This window comes from Ranitomeya variabilis, chromosome 8 (assembly GCF_051348905.1).
Source record: "Ranitomeya variabilis isolate aRanVar5 chromosome 8, aRanVar5.hap1, whole genome shotgun sequence".
NCBI classification, from domain to species: Eukaryota; Metazoa; Chordata; class Amphibia; order Anura; family Dendrobatidae; genus Ranitomeya; species Ranitomeya variabilis.
The window spans coordinates 160,499,016-160,520,613 of record NC_135239.1 but is presented as its reverse complement, the minus strand read 5'-3'; the positions used below and the strand labels follow the sequence as shown (position 1 = coordinate 160,520,613).

The following is a 21,598-nucleotide window of genomic DNA, read 5'->3' as shown; positions in this document are numbered from 1 at the left end:
TAGTGTGAAAGTGGCCTTAGAATCACTTGGCCTGCCTCATACACTCCATTATTCCTCCCCCCCCCCCCCCCAAACAAAAAGCGTATAAATATTATCATGTTGATCTATGGCAGGAGTAACATTTGTAAGAAAAGTAAGTGAAACTGTTGGAATTATCTACTGCATATTTCCGAATTAATTACTCATAAAATGAGGTGTGATTGTTATCTAAGTCACACAAATATAATTTTAGGGGACAACTTCCCAATCGCTGTGGGTCCAACAACTAGGAATCCAGAAAACCGGGGCTCATGTGACTGGGGAGGAGGTTGTTCATGAGCATTGGCGCTGAAGTCATTCTTACGGAAGTGACGAAGACTAGTCAAGTGCAGCGCCAAGCTTTCTCTGACAGTCCCATTAAGGATGAATGGAGCGGCAAGTCCATGAAGGACCTAAGTTCCACTCACATGATTCCGTAGATTGGTGGTGTTCCAAGTAGTCGGGAAGTTAACCCCTATCCCCTAAATTTGAGAAAACCCCTTTAAGTAAGCTAATCACACACAAACAGTTGTACTTTTCTTGTCTTTTGTTTAGCGCACTATGTACAGTATATATCCACTCTGGAGGGAGAAAATGTGAGTAGACCTTGGAGTTAATGGTCTCCAAGAGAACTGGCAATGGGTATTTAAAAACATATGAAACTAGAAATGTGAGTTTCACAGGTGCTTTGCCCATTATATGAAGCTACACAAAGCCTGACACTGGCAAACCTGTTCTTCTGAAGAGAGGTTGGCTAGTGTCCACTCTGCCTGGAGGCAAACAACCTTCAGCAGACCTCAGAAGATGCAGGTAGCTAGAAGAGAGTACAACAAAAGGACCTTTGGGTCCATTACTCCACAGTTAGACTATTTGTGTACAAATTGAGAAAATTCCTGAGTGTTGCTCCTCTCCCGAGGAATAGTCATCCTTTTAAAATCACTCCAAGACCACAGCAGGCAATACTGAAAGAGAAGAGAAGGAACCCAAGGCTAATGGCAAAAGACCTACTGAAGACTCTACAAACTGGAAAAAACTCTTTACAAGAGTTCACTAAAAAAAACACTGAACAACAACAGTGATCATGGAAAGACACCATGATAGTAGCCGCAGCAATAGAAAAACAAATATAAAAAATATTATAGCTCGTCTCAAGTTTGCCAGAGACCACTGGATGTTACTCAAAGCTTCTGGGAAAATGTTCTATGGACGGTTGGAACAAAAACAGAACTTTTGAACCCAAATGTACAATTCTTTGGAGAAAGACAAGAACACTGCAGACCAACACTGAAAGTTTATCCCGACAGTGAACCATGGATTCATATGTGCTGATATCACAACATATTACAGGAGACTGAAGGGCAGCAGTCCATGGCCCCAAGCTCAGAAGAGGTTGAGAGATGCAACAATGACCTAAATCACACAATTCTAATAACTAAAGGATGGATAAAAAGAAGATTTGTGGTTATGAACTGCCATGTAAGCATGTGTTCATAATGAGTTAAAAAAAAATCATGAGATTTTCAAGCAGAAACCACTTCAAGTACTTCAGATAGGAACATTTCCTGGAGGAGATTTTGAAGAGTTTTGGGAGAGTTATTTATATGAAGCATTCTTTGCAGTTTTTTCATTGGACAGTGTCTAGTTTGGAAAGATTTCCTTCAGAATTTGCATCAAAGTGACAGGCACTTTCTTTTTTGCCAGTCATTGTTGTTATTATTATTATGTTTTGCTTATATAGCGCTATCATATTCTGCAACGCTTTACATACATTATCATCACTGTCCCCATTGGGGCTCACAATCTACATTCCCTATGAGTATGTCATTGGAGCGTGGGAAGATAATAGAGAACCCGGAGGAAACCCACGCAAATATGGAGAGAACATACAAACTCCTTACAAATGTCCTTGGTGGGAGCGCTGCAAAGCAGCAGTGCTAACCACTGAGCCACTATGCTGCCTCAAAAACCTATCAATAAAAACAAAGCTCAAAAACTCATCATATGAATGGATTTTGCCATATATATAATTTGGAAGAGAGTTTCTGAGGATGATTTGTGGGAATTGGCTAAAAAAAAAACAAATCTTAAAAAATATTGTCAACATACAGGTTTTTTTTTTGCGCTGGGGGGGGTGAACCCTCCAAGGTTAAGTGCGCATGGAGTTTTTGGCACAGAAACTGAGCGTAAACTCTCAATCTTCCTTCAAATCTCAAAACTCCTCAAAAATGTTGAGTTTCTGCTCTGAAATGCTCAGCATGAAAATTTTGTGCACATAGCCCAACTCTCCAATAGAACTCATTTTCAGCTGCAAAAAAAGCATAAAAAAACACCTCAGTGTAAACATACCCTCACAGTCCTAATCTTAACCCTAAGGCTACTTTCACACTAGTGTCGTACTCGGCCCGTCGCAGTGCGTCAGGCCGACGTACCGACGCTAGCAGTGAATGCGCCGCACAACGGGGGCAGCGGATGCTGTTTTTCCACGAATCCGCTGCCCCATTGTGAGGTGCGGTGAGGTGGGGGCGGAGTTCCGGCTGCACATGCGCGGTCGGAAATGGCGGACTGTCGGCACAAAAAAACGTTACATGTAACGTTTTTTGCTGCCGGCGGTCCGCCAAAACACGATGCAACTGTCGCACGACGGTTGCAACGTGTGTGCATTCGTCGCAATGCGTCGCCAATGTAAATCTATGGGGAAAAAACGCATCCTGCAGACTTTGCAGGATGCGTTTTTTCGCCAAAACGACGCATTGCGACGTATGCAAAAAAACGCTAGTGTGAAAGTAGCCTTAGTGTGTGAGCAGATAGTATGCACATTTTCAGTATTCGGTCAGTATTTTACCTAAGTATTTGTGGGTGATGTTTTTTTATACTCACCCGGGGGCGGTCCGGTCCGATGGGTGTCGCAGGTCCGGCGCCTCCCATCTTCTTGCAATGCTGCCCTCCTGTTGCTTCATGGCTCCCCGGCATCGCGCTCCTGTGCAGGCATACTTATCTGCCCTGTTGAGGGCAGAGTAAAGTACTGCAGTGTGCAGGCGTTGGGAAAGGTCAGAGAGGCCCGGCGCCTGCGCACTGCAGTACTTTGGCCTACCCTCAACAGGGCAGAGAAGTACGCCTAAGCAGGAGCGCCGATGCCGGGGAGAGATGAAGAAGCAGGAGGGAGGCGTCGCAAGAAGATGGGAGGCACCGGACCTGGACCTGCGACACCCATCGGACAGGACCGCCCTCCCGAGTGAGTATAATATAACTTATTTTTCTTCACTTGCAGGTCGGACCGGGGGTTTATCTATAGCATTATAGAATGCTGTACATAAGCCCTGAAAGGCAGTGGACGCATCTTATAGCGGCAAAATCCGCTGACAGGTTCCTTTTAAGGCCACTTTCACACGTTCAGTATTTGGTGAGGTTTCTTGACCTTCGTATTTGTAAGCCAAAATCTAGAGAGGCACAATCAGAGGAAAAGTTAGTTACGGTAGTTTACAAATACTGAGGTAAAAAAAACCTTACCAAATACTGAACGTGTGAACGTGGCCTTAATGCCATCTGATTCCTATGTGACTCTTAGGCCATGTTCAGTATTTGGTCAGTATTTTACCTCAGTATTTGTAAGCCAAAACTAGGATTGGGTGATAAATACAGAAGCGGTGACGTGTTTCTATTAGGCTGGAGTCACACTTGGCGTAAGACAATACGCCACGTATTATACGTCCGTACTACGGCCGTAATACGGAGAAATGTTCCCAAAATATTGATCCGTAGTCAGGGTGTGTCAGCGTATTTTGCGCATGGCATCCTCCGTATGTAATCCGTATGGCATCCGTACTGCGAGATTTTCGCGCAGGCTTGCAAAACCGACATCTAATGGATTTATGTGCTCAAATGTTCGGGAAAACATATATACAGTATATATATATATATATATATATATATGTCATTGAGACACATATATATATATTCTGTATTTAGATTTCATTCAGCGCGATATCTGTGAACAGCCGGTAATTCAATTGCCGGCTTTTCATTTCTCCTGCACAAACCCGACAGGATATGAGACATGGTTTACATACAGTAAACCATCTCATATCCCCATTTTTTTTGCATATTCCACACTACTAATGTTAGTAGTGTGTATGTGCAAAATTTAAGCGCTGTAGCTGCTGAAATAAAGGGTTAAATGGCGGAAAAAATTGGCGTGGGCTCCCGCGCAATTTTCTCCGCCAGAGTGGTAAAGCCAGTGACTGAGGGCAGATATTAATAGCCAGGAGAGGGTCCATGGTTATTGGCCCCCCCGTGGCTAAAAACATCTGCCCCCAGCCACCCCAGAAAAGGCACATCTGGAAGATGCGCCTATTCTGGCACTTGGCCACTCTCTTCCCACTCCCTGTAGCGGTGGGCTATGGGGTAATGAAGGGTTAATGCCACCTTGCTATTGGAAGGTGACATTAAGCCAGATTAATAATGGAGAGGCGTCAATGATGACACCTATCCATTATTAATCCAATTGTTGGAAAGGGTTAAAACACACACACACACACATGATTTAAAAGTAGTTTAATGAAATAAACACAGCGGTTGTTGTAATAATTTATTGTTCTCTCAATCCATCAGGAACACCCTCGCTTGGAAAAATAATAAACGCAAAAGATACATACCTTCTGGTGAACCGTCTCGTCCCACGAAGTAATCCATCTGAAGGGGTTAACTAATATTACAGGCAGGAGCCCTGCTATAATGCAGCTGTGCTCGTGCTTGTAATTCCCCGGCGAATGAATGAAATGTAGGTCATTGACCTACATTTCCTTCAGTCGCGGTGATGCGCCCCCTGGTGGATGTCCTCATATGACCTGGAGCGTGGGAAAAAGTTCCCAGGCTGCAGTTCATGAGAACATCCACCAGAGGGCGCCTCACCGCGACTCAATGTAAGTACAGATCCAGCTTTCCTTTCAGCACCCGGGGATTACAGGCACGAGCGAGTGGTTTATCGCAGCTCGTTCCTGTAATATTAGTTAACCCCTTCAGATGGATTACTTCGTGGGACGAGACGGTTCACCAGAAGGTATGTATCTTGTGCGTTTATTATTTTTCCAAGCGAGGGTGCTCCTGATGGATTTAGAGAACAATAAATTATTACAACAACCGCTGTGTTTATTTCATTAAACTACTTTTTAATCATGTGTGTGTGTGTTTTTTAACCCTTTCCAACAATTGGATTAATAATGGATAGGTGTCATCATTGACGCCTCTCCATTATTAATCTGGCTCAATGTCACCTTCCAATAGCAAGGTGGCATTAACCCTTCATTACCCCATATCCCACCGCTACAGGGAGTGGGAAGAGAGTGGCCAAGTGCCAGAATAGGCGCATCTTCCAGATGTGCCTTTTCTGGGGTGGCTGGGGGCAGATGTTTGTAGCCAGGGGGGACCAATAACCATGGACCCTCTCCTGGCTATTAATATCTGCCCTCGGTCACTGGCTTTACCATTCTGGCGGAGAAAATTGCGCGGGAGCCCACGCCAATTTTTTCCGCCATTTAACCCTTTATTTCAGCAGCTACAGCGCTGAAATTTTGCACATACACACTACTAACATTAGTAGTGTGGAATATGCAAAAAAAATGGGGATATGAGATGGTTTACTGTATGTAAACCATGTCTCATATCCTGTCGGGTTTGTGCAGGAGAAATGAAAAGCCGGCAATTGAATTACCGACTTTTCACTAACAGCGCTGCGTATTTCTCGCAAGTCACACTGCAGGTCCGTGTGGAATCCGTATTTTTCTCGCCACCATAGACTTTCATTGGCGTATTATTTGCGCAATACGCTGACAAACGCAGCATGCTGCGATTTTGTACGGCCGTAGAAAGCCGTATAATACTGAACCGTAATATACGGCTAATAGGAGCAGCCCCATTGAGAAGCATTGTGCCGTATGTAATGCGAGTTTTACGGACGTAGTTTTTGCGCTCTTACGTACGTAAAACACGCATGTGTGACCCCGGCCTTATACTTGTCCTCTGATTGTTCCTCTCCTGGTTTTGGATTACAAATACTGATGTAAAAAACTCACCAAATACTGAACGTGGCCTTAGACTGGCCATCTTAGGGGGGTAAACACTTCTAGTACCCCTTCCCCAGGCTTCACTTTGGTACAGTGATATGACGAGTTCCTGAGTACAGCACACCTATGAAAATTCGGACATTTTAAAAATGTCGCAGTCTGTGCCTCCTGTTTTTGTCATATATTCATTTTCATATTTGCTAATTGGCACATAGGGATCACATGACTCCTCCTGAAGTTCTCATTAATGTATTCAGTCATTTAAGGTGCTATCATCCATCATAAAGGCTGTACAATACAAATATCTGTGTAAACACGAGAACTGGCAGATTGGATCGAAGTGTATTCACAGAAAAGATAATGCTGTGCATAATTTAGTTCCTTCTGAATATTTAATACATTCACTACACACCTTTGTGTGTGGCGTAATTTCCCTGTATAAACATTTGAGAGGACTACACCTTTTTTTCCCCCTAATGCCAGGGTAACTAATGCAAAACATTACTAGGAGCTACAGACATATGAATAACACTGCTAAGGCCGGGATCACACATGCGAGAAGTACGTCCGAGTCTCGCATGGTAATACCCGGCATTGCCGCCGTCACTCAGGAGCGGAGCGTGCGGCCGCATGTATTGCTATGGCCTAAGTTAGAGAATGTTCATTGCTGTTTTTTTACTAAAAAGGCAGAATGTTGACAGAAAAAAATGCACATTTTTCTTTTTTTTTATGCATTAGTTTAGTTAAAAATGTTGAAAGAATTGACATGCTGCCGTTTTAAAAAGGCACAGCAGCTGGAAAAAAAAAAACCAAAAAATGCAGTGTGAATGAGATCTTGAGAATCTCATTGATTTTGCTGCTACTGTAAAGACACATTTTTTTAAAACACAAAACGTTCAACAAAAACACTGCGTCTGAACAAGACCTAATATAGCTTCAGCAATAACAAGTTATTCGAACGAACAACCATCATGTAGGCAGACTTATTAAACATAAAACTAGTTCAAACAGGCACAAGCTGCGCCAAATTTAACAGGTGCAATGGTATAAAACACCCTGAGGAAAAATTACGGTAGTCACTTTTCATGTTTCCTTATGCCACCTCTCTTACTTGATGCATTTTGTAACCAATCTTGGATTCTGACTTTTCTAGACGCTTTTCAAAACAGTCAATTGGGGCGCAAAATGTGTCTAAGGCCTCATTCAGACAGCAGTTTTTCTCGCACCTGTATTTCACAGATAGCACTCCTACCTACGAATGTCTATGGGGTACTTCACGTCTGATTATTTTTCCTTGGGTTGGTCCCCACAAAAACACAGAACAGAGACTTATTATTGATCCGAGTGTCAGATCAAACTCACCAATGCAAGTCTATGGGTCCGTCAAAAAACTGGGGCAGAACTCAGATGCCATTCGTGTGCTGTCTGTTTGAGGGTATGTGCACATGTTGCGGATTCCATTGCGGATTATTCCTTGCGGATTCTGCAGAATCCACAGGTAAAAAGCCCTGTGTTTTACCTGCGGATTCCCCACAGATTTGCTGTGGATTTTATGCAGTTTTTGTGCAGATTTCGCCTGCGTTTTTACACCTGCGGATTCCTATTATGGAATAGGTGTAAAACGCTGCGGAATCCGCACAAAGAATTGACATGCTGCGGAAAATAAACTGCAGCATTTCCACATGAAATTTTCTGCAGCATGTACACTGCAGATTTGGTTTTCCATAGGTTTACGTGGTACTGTACAACGCATGGAAAACTGCTGCGGATCTGCAGCCAAATCCGCAACATGCGCACATACCCTTACATGGATTGTTTAATAGAAGGTTTAGAAGTTTTTTTCCCATCCGAGTAAAACTGATGGACATCTGATGGTAAAAACTGACCAAACTGTGATGACACTGATCAAAAACACTGATGAATCTAGGACCGCTTTTCTTGCATGCAAGAAAAATCAATGATGTCTGAATAAGCCCATGCACATAAATCTGACACACAACATGTATGACAATGTGAGCCAGAGTTCTGCTGCATTTTGCTTAGTGAATCTCACCCATGTATACATCTTACACAGACAATAGAGATTCTTTGTTTCGTGCCACAATGACTCAGAGCTGGTATAATTGGGTTTGCCCACTGCCAGCTTCCAGGTCATCCTGTGTTCGGGATTGTTCGCACATGAACTGTGGCAGACAGATTTTTCAACACTTTCTACTCCATCACTTTAATGGGAGAAGTAACACAAAGGAACTTATTGGCTAATCAGCAGTGTATATGTATGTGTGTATATATATATATATATATATATATATATATATATATATATATATATATATATATATATATATATATACATACATACATACATACATACATACACCAGCAGATCAAAAACAGGTGTGTTTGTATATATATACCTGTTTTTGATCTGCTGGTGTATATATATACTACAAACTTATATATATATTAGTTTGTAGTATACTTTGTGTGTTGTTCACTGAAATCCTTGCTTATTCTGGACTCGGCAGTCAAAGGGGAGGTCCTAATCAGTGATTAACAGTTATCTTTGTATAGGCATGCATACAGATAACTGTGAATCACTGATTAGGAGTGGCCTCTCGACTGCTACACCCAGAATAAGCAGGATTTCAAATAATATTTCCTGCAAACCTATTTATCAATCAGTCCACGAAGAGCGGCCCAAGATGCATGTGACAACAGGAGACCTAGTGATAGGAAGAGCAGCCCAAGATGCATGTGACAGCAGGAGACCTAGTGATAGGAAGAGGGGCCCAAGATGCATGTGATAGCAGGAGACCTAGTGATTGGTAAGAGCTGCCCAAGATGCATGTGACAGCAGGCGACCTAGTGATAGGAAGAAGAGCTGCCCAAGATGCATGTGACAGCAGGAGACCTAGTGATAGGAAGAGCAGCCCAAGATGCATGCGACAGCAGGAGACCTAGTGATAGGAAGAGCAGCCCAAGATGCATGTGACAGCAGGAGACCTAGTGATAAGAAGAGCGGCCCAAGATGCATGTGACAGCAGGAGACCTAGTGATAAGAAGAAGAGCGGCCCAAGATGCACGTGACAGCAGGAGACCTAGTGACAGGAAGAAGAGCTGCCCAAGATGCATGTGACAGCAGGAGACCTAGTGATGGGAAGAGGGGCCCAAGATGCATGTGACAGCAGGAGACCTAGTGATAGGAAGAAGAGCGGCCCAAGATGCATGTGACAGCAGGAGACCTAGTGATAAGAAGAGCGGCCCAAGATGCATGTGACAGCATGAGACCTAGTGACAGGAAGAAGAGCGGCCCAAGATGCATGTGACAGCAGGAGACCTAGTGATAGGAAGAGGGGCCCAAGATGCATGTGACAGCATGAGACCTAGTGACAGGAAGAAGAGCGGCCCAAGATGCATGTGACAGCAGGAGACCTAGTGATAGGAAGAGCGGCCCAAGATGCATGTGATAGCAGGAGACCTAGTGATTGGTAAGAACTGCCCAAGATGCATGTGACAGCAGGAGACCTAGTGATAGGAAGAAGAGCGGCCCAAGATGCATGTGACAGCAGGAGACCTAGTGATAAGAAGAGCGGCCCAAGATGCATGTGACAGCATGAGACCTAGTGACAGGAAGAAGAGCGGCCCAAGATGCATGTGACAGCAGGAGACCTAGTGATAGGAAGTAGAGCGGCCCAAGATGCATGTGACAGCAGGAGACCTAGTGATAGGAAGAGGGGCCCAAGATGCATGTGACAGCATGAGACCTAGTGACAGGAAGAAGAGCGGCCCAAGATGCATGTGACAGCAGGAGACCTAGTGATAGGAAGAGCGGCCCAAGATGCATGTGATAGCAGGAGACCTAGTGATTGGTAAGAACTGCCCAAGATGCATGCGACAGCAGGAGACCTAGTGATAGGAAGAGCAGCCCAAGATGCATGTGACAGCAGGAGACCTAGTGATAAGAAGAGCGGCCCAAGATGCATGTGACAGCAGGAGACCTAGTGATTGGTAAGAGCTGCCCAAGATGCATGTGACAGCAGGCGACCTAGTGATAGGAAGAAGAGCAGCCCAAGATGCATGTGACAGCAGGAGACCTAGTGATAAGAAGAGCGGCCCAAGATGCATGTGACAGCAGGAGACCTAGTGATTGGTAAGAGCGGCCCAAGATGCATGTGACAGCAGGAGACCTAGTGATAAGAAGAGCGGCCCAAGATGCATGTGACAGCAGGAGACCTAGTGATAGGAAGAAGAGTGGCCCAAGATGCATGTGACAGCAAGAGACCTAGTGATAGGAAGAAGAGCGGCCCAAGATGCATGTGACAGCAGGATACCTAGTGATAGGAAGAAGAGTGGCCCAAGATGCATGTGACAGCAAGAGACCTAGTGATAGGAAGAAGAGCGGCCCAAGATGCATGTGACAGCAAGAGACCTAGTGATAGGAAGAAGAGCGGCCCAAGATGCATGTGACAGCAGGAGACCTAGTGATAGGAAGAGCAGCCCAAGAGGCATGTGACATCAGGAGACCTAGTGATAGGTGAAGAGCGGCCCAAGATGCATGTGACAGCAGGAGACCTAGTGATAGCAAGAGCAGTCCAAGATGCATGTGACAGCAGGAGACCTAGTGATAGGAAGAGCAGCCCAAGATGCATGTGACAGCAGGAGACCTAGTGATAGGTGAAGAGCGGTCCAAGATGCATGTGACAGCAGTAGACCTAGTGATAGGAAGAGCAGCCCAAGATGCATGTGACAGCAGGAGACCTAGTGATAGGAAGAGCAGCCCAAGATGCATGTGACAGCAGGAGACCTAGTGATAGGTGAAGAGCAGCCCAAGATGCATGTGACAGCAGGAGACCTAGTGATGGGAAGTAGAGCAGCCCAAGATGCATGTGTGACGCCCGTGAGACCGAGGTACCCAGCACCAGATCAAAGAGGTCCGTCTCTTGAGGGGGATGTCACTAGTGGCTTGACCCGGTGCTGTGGCCTCAGGCGATGCACAGTGCAAGGGATATCATGAAGGAACAGACACTTACTTGATCAGCAGCAGGTCCTCTCAGCTGTGATGACCCCGATCCTGGATCGATGGCTATTGTCCAAATGAAAGACTGAGGCGCTGAAACGTTCAACCAGTTTACTTCAACAAAAAGGGATTTGCAACCAATACTGTCACCGGAGTCTGTTTAAGAACTCTGAATTACTTTGACCCTGTCAGGATTTCCACCTCTTATTATGCGCAGTTTCTGTATGGCCCTGCTGCTGTATGTGAACTGGCTGCCGACCCAATATGTCTCTTCTGTGCTCTGGTTCGACGGACAACCCGAGTCCTTTTTTTGTCGGCTTACCCCCTCTGGGAGTACCGCTGAACTCTGTGTCTGTTGCTGCGTCTTACCCTGGTGAAGCTGATATCACCTCACTTCCTTCCGGTTGCTGTATTATATATAATGAATATAGCCACGGATCCGGTATCCGTCTCTGCGCCTATTCTGGGTAGAGGTTATTGCTACCCGGTTCTCACAATGTCCTTTTTCTCTATTCCTCTTTTCCTACTATGGGTATCACGGGCCTATAATCCGTCATAGGGCTGTTAGGAGTTCAGTTATACGACCTCTCACTTTCAGCTCCTCAGCCCAACTGCCAGTTTTTTTCTCAGACCAGAATAGATCAAGGGGAGTCTCTGGAGCTCCCCCTTCTGGCCGGAGATGGTAATGCAGTCTTGCTATTTTAATATTTGTATTTGGTGTCAATAACTATTTTTGTGGCAAATACCTCTAGGGGCGCCACACATGTGACAGCAGGAGACCTAGTGATAGGAAGAGCGGCCCAAGATGCATGTGACAGCAGGAGACCTAGTGATGGTAAGTAGAGCGGCCCAAGATGCATGTGACAGCAGGAGACCTAGTGATGGGAAGTAGAGCAGCCCAAGATGCATGTGACAGCAGGAGACCTAGTGATAGGAAGAGCGGCCCAAGATGCATGTGACAGCAGGAGACCTAGTAATTGGTAAGAAGAGCTGCTCAAGATGCATGTGACAGCAGGAGACCTAGTGATAGGAAGAGCGACCCAAGATACATGTGACAGCAGGAGACCTAGTGATAGGAAGAAGAGTGGCCCAAGATGAATGTGACAGCAGGAGACCTAGTGATAGGAAGAAGAGCTGCTCAAGATGAATGTGACAGCAGGAGACCTAGTGATAGGAAGAAGAGCTGCTCAAGATGAATGTGACAGCAGGAGACCTAGTGATGGGAAGTAGAGCGGCCCAAGATGCATGTGACAGCAGGAGACCTAGTGATAGGAAGAAGAGCGGCCCAAGATGAATGTGACAGCAGGAGACCTAGTGATAGGAAGAAGAGCGGCTCAAGATGAATGTGACAGCAGGAGACCTAGTGATGGGAAGTAGAGCGGCCCAAGATGCATGTGACAGCAGGAGACCTAGTGATGGGAAGAAGAGCAGCCCAAGATGCATGTGACAGCAGGAGACCTAGTGATAGGAAGAGCGACCCAAGATGCATGTGACAGCAGGAGACCTAGTGATTGGTAAGAAGAGCTGCCCAAGATGCATGTGACAGCAGGCGACCTAATGATGGGAAGAAGAGCTGCTCAAGATGAATGTGACAGCAGGAGACCTAATGATAGGAAGAAGAGCAGCCCAAGATGCATGTGACAGCAGGAGACCTAGTGATAGGAAGAAGAGTGGCCCAAGATGCATGTGACAGCAGGAGACCTAGTGATAGGAAGAGCGGCCCAAGATGCATGTGACAGCAGGAGACCTAGTAATTGGTAAGAAGAGCTGCTCAAGATGCATGTGACAGCAGGAGACCTAGTGATAGGAAGAAGAGCGGCCCAAGATGCATGTGACAGCAGAAGACCTAGTGATAGGAAGAAGAGCGGCCCAAGATGAATGTGACAGCAGGAGACCTAGTGATAGGAAGTAGAGCGGCCCAAGATGCATGTGACAGCAGGAGACCTAGTGATGGGAAGAAGAGCAGCCCAAGATGCATGTGACAGCAGGAGACCTAGTGATTGGTAAGAAGAGCTGCCCAAGATGCATGTGACAGCAGGCGACCTAATGATGGGAAGAAGAGCTGCTCAAGATGAATGTGACAGCAGGAGACCTAATGATAGGAAGAAGAGCAGCCCAAGATGCATGTGACAGCAGGAGACCTAGTGATAGGAAGAAGAGTGGCCCAAGATGCATGTGACAGCAGGAGACCTAGTGATAGGAAGAAGAGCTGCCCAAGATGCATGTGACAGCAGGAGACCTAGTGATAGGAAGAGCGACCCAAGATGCATGTGACAGCAGGAGACCTAGTGATTGGTAAGAAGAGTGGCCCAAGATGCATGTGACAGCATGAGACCTAGTGATTGGTAAGAAGAGTGGCCCAAGATGCATGTGACAGCAGGAGACCTAGTGATTGGTAAGAAGAGCTGCCCCAAGATGCATGTGACAGCAGGAGACCTAGTGATAGGAAGAGCGACCCAAGATGCATGTGACAGCAGGAGACCTAGTGATTGGTAAGAAGAGTGGCCCAAGATGCATGTGACAGCAGGAGACCTAGTGATTGGTAAGAAGAGCAGCCCAAGATGAATGTGACAGCAGGCGACCTAATGATGGGAAGAAGAGCTGCTCAAGATGAATGTGACAGCAGGAGACCTAGTGATAGGAAGAAGAGCTGCTCAAGATGAATGTGACAGCAGGACACCTAGTGATTGGTAAGAAGAGCTGCCCAAGATGCATGTGACAGCAGGAGACTTAGTGGTAGGAAGAAGAGCAAGAGGAGTAGCATATGCAAACGTGTGTGACAGCCAACAGCAGGAGGGCTAGTGGGCAAGAGGAGCCAAATAAGAAGAAAAGTGTATGAAAGCAGCCGGACTACTGACTCGCTTGATTTGCTGCCAGTTATTCATATTTTAGGATTCACCAAATCATTTTTTTTTCAAAGTAGCTTTCACCTTTACAAAAGTTCCCTCCATTTTTACTGCAACAATCTACCGGAATGTCACTGTGTGAGGTTGTCTCGCAGGCTGGCATCTCTCTGAGACTTGATATCTTGGGGGCGAGGTGGGACAAAAACCTTCTGCCTAATTCCCTTTCCCACATGAGGCCTTCTGTTAGGAGCCATGAAAATCGAGAGCGAAGTACTATGGCGCTCTGTGCTCGTCTTGTCAAGGTCACGTGAAGCCTCTGTGCCTTTTAGCTTCCAAGCCTTTGTGACTTGGTGGAATTTGTTCCTGAAGAATAGATCTTTTCAAAAGTCTCCACACAGTGTTTCCATTGCCGCATGAGAGTGAAGGAACAGTCCAGACAAGCTGACACGTGGCAGAGGTGGACATGGGTTCATGCAGTGGGATTCTCTTAGCCTTGATGCACCTGCTTTCACAATTATTGCAAAGTCAGGCCGCCAACACAATGAGCTATGTCTGGCCATATGCCATGATGGATTCATTTATTATCTGTGCCCAAGGGCCATGGCACATGAGTGCTCTCCTCGCTAACACTTTGTCAGCTCACCAGATTGCCAATAGCCATTTAACAGCTATTGATTACACAGAACACTTGGAGCAATCGTATTATTTGTGTGTCCTGCATCATAATTACATCGTCCAACAGCGACTGAGGATTACGGCTGTACAGGACTGCGGATAACACAGTACTGCTCCCTGTGCCGAGGCTAACACTCCCCAGATGCTGCAGGACTTATATCAAAGCTGCTCTGGCACCATCACCTTTGTCGCCCATGTTCCACAGTAGGTCATCATTGATTATTATGAACAGCTGCTGCTCGGATGATTTATGGAGTCAAAACCTCTGCTACAAAGTTTATGCACACAAAATGGCAATTTGCAATATCCTGTGAACGCTGTGACTAGATCAAGTATACAGTAACATACATTTTCCGTTATCTTTATGCCTGTTAAATTGGTTTTTCAGCTGTTAAATAGGGGTTGTCAGACTCACAAGATGTTTTTGTAAGGCAACGAATCTAATAAAGTAAAAAAAAAGGCATACTGACCAACTCTAACACTAGTTGTGAGACACTGGCTGCTCTGGTGGTCTCCTCCAGGAGAAGAAGCAGCGATGCCCCGTTCTTCAGTCTACCTGTAATTGGCTGAGGATATTCAGATCCTAATGATTGACTCGTATTCAGTGATGATCAGCAATTATCATATAAGTATAAAAGAAATCCAGCTATCCTCTTCATGCAGTATTAGGACTTCAGAGCTGTACTCCAGAGCTGGTACAGAGGCACACACAGCAGTGGTAAGAACTCTGCGTGATCCCTAACCACAAATATTTTCCTTTTCCTACATCTACCATTGTGTGTCCTTCCAGTAATCGAGCTTCTCCAGTTTTATCTTCTTTATCTTGTTCTGAGTTATTCATTTTATGACTAAACGCCTATAGAATGTGCAGAATTATGGGACTTTTCTGATATACAAGGAATGAGCGATGGGATATTATGCAACTTTTTATTGGTTTGTTTTGGCTGTAGACCAAACTCCTCGCCAGATATCAACTAAATAAACTAAGGTCAAAAATGTTAAACCTCCAGTTTTCAAAGTAAAATGACTTCCAACACAATGACTTGTACATAAGCCATGGATCCGATGTCGGCATCCCCCTCCTTACACTGGAGCTGGTACACAGACTTGCATTAGCAAATCAGTACTGATCACATCATAGGAATACCGTGTCCATGAGTTGTGTATATACAGTCATGAGAAAAAGTACTGAATTCTATGGTTTTACATATCAGGATGTGATAAAAAAAACAAACAACAAGAACAAATGTGCTCCTTAGAAGGTCTTACTATTAGGTATGTACAATCTCAGATAACCAACACCACATGACAAATTACCTTGAGTCGTTATTTCTTTAACAAAAACCCGTCAAAAATGCAGAAGTATATGTGAAAAATGAAGAGGGTAAGTTGCAGCTGGGCACCTTGCAGTCATTGACTCGATCATGAACTCCTCTTGACATGCTGTGGCAGTATCTTTACATTGTTTTCTAGGCTGAAATTAAAAGTTTGTGATCACTATGTATAAGACAGCAGAATGCCGAATTGTGACAGTGTGTGATGTGCTCAGTGTCATGATTCCCCTGTATTCCTGTGTGAGTGAGCAGTCACACGATAGCATGTATGTGATTTACAAAGTTGTGCTCATGTGCCGCTTCTCTCAATTTTCTTCTATTGAGTCTACTCACCATATGAACACAATTCTGGAAATCACAGACAGGGGCATCGTGACAGTGAGCATATCGCACAATATCTCGATTCAGCAGTCTACAGTCATTTAGAGTGATTGTAAACTTTTCAGCTAGAACAATCCTTGTAATAGGACTTTGTCAGCACCGAATGACTTTTCAAACCAAGTACAGGCGCAGATCAAACATTTAAGTGCTTGTAATCCCGCTATCTCCACCTCCCTCTCTTCTTTGATTGACAGATCTGGCCTATAAAATCAAAGATGGGTGGAGATGGATGTAAAACAAGTTGGTAGGAAGGTGCAGTTAAAAGTTTGGCCACGCCAAGGGTGCACAAAGCACCTGTACTTGGTTTGTGCTGACAGAGTCCCTTTAAAGAGAGTTGCTTATAAAAAAAAAAAAAAATGCCCACAAACCTCAATGAGGTTACAACCAACATTATAAAGAAGAGTTGTCAAAAATCCCTCCAGAACGATGCGATAGACTCATAAACTCGTACAGAAAACAATCACTTCCAAATTATTGCTTCTGAAGATGGTTCTACAAGTTATTGATTCATGGGGTGTACTTAATTTTTCACACACTGCTTCTGCAGTTTAATTTTGGTAAATTATGACACGGTGTAATTTGTCATGTGGTGTTGGTTATCTGAGGTTGTATTTATCTAATGTTAAGACCTAAGGATCAGATGTTATTTTGTTCACGTCCCGATGCATAAGTCATACAATTTAGAGAGGGTGTACTGAGTTTCTCATGACTGTACATGCTAACTTTTATAACAGGACAAAAGAAAAGCTCTATAAGTTACTACTTACTCTTCTCTATATCAAACAATGTCAAAATACGGACACCAAAAATGCATGACATTCGTAGCAGGTTTTTACAAGAAACGACAAAAAAAGTAGGTGTCACTATAGCCTTAGGAACGCTATTTTCCTGCAAATATCTTCCCACCCATTATGGGTCGCCGAAAATACCATGTATAAACATGCGACCTGCCTATGGAAACCTTAAGGAGCCCGCTGTTGTGCAGAACATGGCTGGAGCACAAGTGTTATCGGCTTGTGGATACAATTTCCCGTTCTTGAATAATAGTCTCCTTGTCTGTTTTCTAATTGATACGTGACTTGGCAGAGGGATATACCACATCAAGAAGGGAGGCAGCATACCTAGGGCTCCTACTGGCATGGCACGTCTTCTGATTGGGCACTTTGTAGCCATTTTTATTGTGCCGATGCATCTAATAATAATTAGAAAATAAAGAAAAGTAACTTTAAACGCGTCTAAATTGAAAATTTTCCACTCTTTTGTATGTCCTATCAGTTCCAGAAAGAAACTAAATCAAACATCTAAGGAAACAAAAAGCGCTCGTACTGGAGCATGTAATCCACCCCTCTTTGTGATGTCCGGTCACGTTCTTGACACAACACCCAGTATCGGACCTGGGGTGTCATTTGCCCATCGGTGACACTAATTCCGGGGGTCCACTTTTCAGCCACATGCCCCTTGTTGACAAATTTCCCTGTCCCTCTATATAATAATAAACTGGATAGTTTGTCAAAGAAGGTTTTTGCTATGTAATCTAAGGGCAGCATGATGTAGGGACAGAGACTTTGATTTCAGTGATGTGTTACTTACTAGGCTGTGTCTGGGTTTTTTTTCAAATAAAATAAATATTTTATCAACAGAGTATCATTACAGGATTATGGGTCCTGATCCTCCTAGTCAACTGCTCTGTCTAACCCTGCCCCATCCACTGATTGGCCACTACCTGCCTATGCACAGTGTAAATAGAAAGCTGCCAATCAGTGGTGTGGGCTGGGTTATACAGAGCTTGGCATTCAGAGAACTGCTAGATCTACAGCAAGAGAGACTGTATCACAACTACTGTACACTAAGTGATACATCGCTAGAATCAGGGTCTTTGTCCCTACATTATGCTCAGATGAGTTAGAAAAAACCTGGTGACAGATTCTTTTTAAATGAATGATGGGATGCTTCCAAGGTCTGTCCATGTTGTATTAATTGTACTGTGCCAAACACTCTTCATGTAGTGGTTGGAGGGTCCTGCACAGCCCAGTCCAAGTCTGATAACACCTATAAGATACAACTGCCTGTCCCTTAGGGGCCAAAGCAAAGTCTAATATTGATGCAGAGATAGTGGACACATTTGTTTGAGCTCATAAATGAGACTGAGTGCTTACGCTGCTGGGAGAGTAAGATCAAGTCTCTGATGAGCTGTGAAAATGGAAACCGTACTCAGGGCGTTCGATCCGGAAATGTGCAGATGTGATCGTCCTAAGTACAGTTTCAATTTCTCCTACTCATCAAAGACTTGCCGCTCTGCGAGTCTCATCTTCTGAGCTCAATCAGTTCCTTCAGCTATCTCTGCGTCTATAAGTTCCATCCTCTTTTGTGTGGAAGTATACAGCTGTGAGCTGATATTAACAGCCTGGCAAGCTCCATGTTTATTACCCCCTTCCTAGGCTATAAACTTTGTCCCCCAGCTGTCTGATTTCCCTCTGCTGGTTAATAAGATTTTGGCGGATCCCACGCCATGTTTTTCAGATATTTATTAATTAAATACATGTACAGGAAGCTACACAAGCCCTATACTAAAATATATGTCATTATCTATTCAATGTATATATCTATGCTATTCTGACTTGTCACGCTGTGTACTCGGCTGATGAAACATCAGGTTTTCTAGAAGATGGATGCGTAAAAATTGGACGGCCCTCTAATGGTCCGTGTGCCACACAATTTTGTTTCTTCTTGCACCCACTGACTTGCATTGATGAATCTCGGCCGATATATACGTGGCCAATTGCAGCATGTTGTGATTTTTGAATAAAAATTGCAGATGAACAGGGGACTCATAGATCAATATTAGTCAGAGTGCAATCCGATTTTTTGTTTTTATTGGACTGCACTCGTTTTTCACGCAGATGAGTATGAGCCCTAAAGCTTAGGATTACATCTCTTCCAGAGGGTCCATTAGGCGCCTCTATCGCTTTTTTCTTTTTCTTTACAGTCATGTGTTGGATCTGTTCCTTACATTAAATAAGTTTTTAGCTCCTATGATGTCTAAAAGTGTCTACATGTAGGCGCAAGTTTATGAACCTTCTACTTGTACAACTGCTAGAACAGGAATTGCTGTGTATATTGCACGCCGCTAGGGTTCGGCAAGCTGCAGGGTTTGTCGAAAATTTACTGTGCCAAAGTAACGATGCTGATCGGTGATAGACATCACTGGCCAGGGCTCAGCGGCAACAGGACGCAAACAGGGAGATGGAGCAGGTGTGAATATACCAAAAAGTAGCACAAAACTCTTGCAATAAAAAAAATCAGCAGATAGCTGGGTGTGCTTCTGTGTGCAGCGAGCCCTGTCATTACCAGTGTGTGGCCACATAGTAATTGTGTACTGTGCTCTACCAATCAGCATTGTATACACGCTTGTTATTACCGCGTGTTTTGTCTCTCTAATGACGGTGTATATTTAATGAACGGCATGAATGGTGTAAGTAGATGGCAATTGCAAGCAGAGCTAAACAGAAATCTCTGGTCAGAAACCCAGTTTATTAAAGGGCACCAATTAACAGGATACATAAAACTAAATAAAGAGCCAATAAAACAGAAAAGACTTAAAACTGAGGATGCTGAGCACTGAGAGAAATAACCGCGACTGCTGATTACCTCCTGAAATTCAACATTACTGCCAAGGTAGGAAACGTAACAGGCGATTGACAGCAAATATTCACCGCACTCCCTGCGGAGTCTATGTGAATTCCCTACTTACCCTCCTTGGCCAAAATGTGGAACAAAAATATATATTCTTTGCAAGATATATGCAAGAATTTGGGGCTAAAAAATCCCTTTTCACATACTTTTTGGATTGTTTGGCTTCTACAGCTTTTATGTATCATAGTACATAGCAGAATGAGTTCAAGAAATTGTCCAGGGGGTAAGTGACGGGGTGATATACAGACATTCCCCTGAAGGGAAACCAAGAGTCCAAAAGATTACTGTTTCAACTCTTTTTCATTGGTTTCCTTCGTGTTTATAAGACACAAAAGCATTCTTAGCTAATTCCGAGCGCTGTTCCAAAAACAGCTTTCTTTTCTTTTGAATCCTGAAAAGAACCCACTGTAAAGATCCCTTGGGCGCCAAGTCTAACAATGCAGAGGCCAATCTACATTGGTTGGTCACCATTTTAGGTTCTGATCACTCTGTTAGACTACCAATGGAAGCTCAAAAGAAAGTATAGAGCTAAATTGGAACACTTTTTCCTGTCTAAATGACTAAACCCTACCCTATTCTTCTATAAGCAAGAGCCACAATTCCAGTGTGAACCCAGTCTTGGTGGCCGGCTAGAGCCCCCTCAAGTGCAATAAAATGGTTTTGAGCCTTTAAGAAGACTTCAGAGACTATTAACGACTCTTGTAGAACAGTTCATTGGAAAGAAGACGGAAGATGACAGAAAACCAGAAGTAATAACTATAAGTAGAGTATTGTTCCCAGAATCAACACTTAAGAAATTTTGGACAACACAGGAGGAAGTCACGAACACACAAAGAAGTTCTGCCAATATAAATAAGTCCATAAAATTGCACAATTAACCTAAAGAGTTAGCAAACAACTTATTCAATATTATTAATCTTAAAGGGAACCTGTCACCCCCAAAATGGAAGTTGAGCTAAGCCCACCGGCATCAGGGGCTTATCTACAGCATTCTGGAATGCTGTAGATAAGCCCCTGATGTATCCTGAAAGATGAGAAAAAGAGGTTAGATTATACTCACCCAGGGGCGCTCACGCTGCAGTCCGGTCCAATGGGCGTCGCGGTCTGGTCCGGGGCCTCCCATCTTCATACGATGACGTCCTCTTGTCTTCACATTGTGGCCGGCGCAGGCGTACTTTGTCTGCCCTGTTGAGGGCAGAGCAAAGTACTGCAGTGCGCCGGGCCTCTCTGACCTTTCCCGGTGCATGCGCACTGCAGTACTTTGCTCTGCCCTCAACAGGCAAGATGGGAGGCCCCGGACTGGACCGCAACGCCCATCGGATCGGACCGCCCGCCCAGGTGAGTATAATCTAACCTCTTTTTCTCATCTTTCAGGTTACATCGGGGGCTTATCTACAGCATTCCAGAATGCTGTAGATAAGCCCCTGATGCCGGTGGGCTTAGCTCAACTTCCATTTTGGGGGTGACAGGTTCCCTTTAATGCAAGATATGAACACGGGCAACACACTGTCTATCTCCTTGAGAAAGAGATTGATTAATCCTACCTCTCTTTACTCCGTTTGTGTTTCTTAT

General features: G+C 44.4%; 1 protein-coding gene across 2 annotated transcripts in view; it reads right to left on the bottom strand.

Annotated features, from left to right (window-relative positions):
- The window catches only part of MGAT3 (beta-1,4-mannosyl-glycoprotein 4-beta-N-acetylglucosaminyltransferase), an 80,474-nt gene that overhangs the window by 48,093 nt on the left and 10,783 nt on the right, over positions 1–21,598 (bottom strand). Inside the window, exon 1 of one of the 2 annotated variants that reach the window (XM_077278467.1) lies at positions 15,089–15,324. The exons of the other annotated variant lie outside the window; for it this stretch is intronic. The gene's annotated coding sequence lies outside the window, so the exon portion shown is untranslated. Of the gene's footprint in view, positions 1–15,088; positions 15,325–21,598 lie in introns of those variants that run through there. 2 annotated transcript variants of the gene reach the window in all.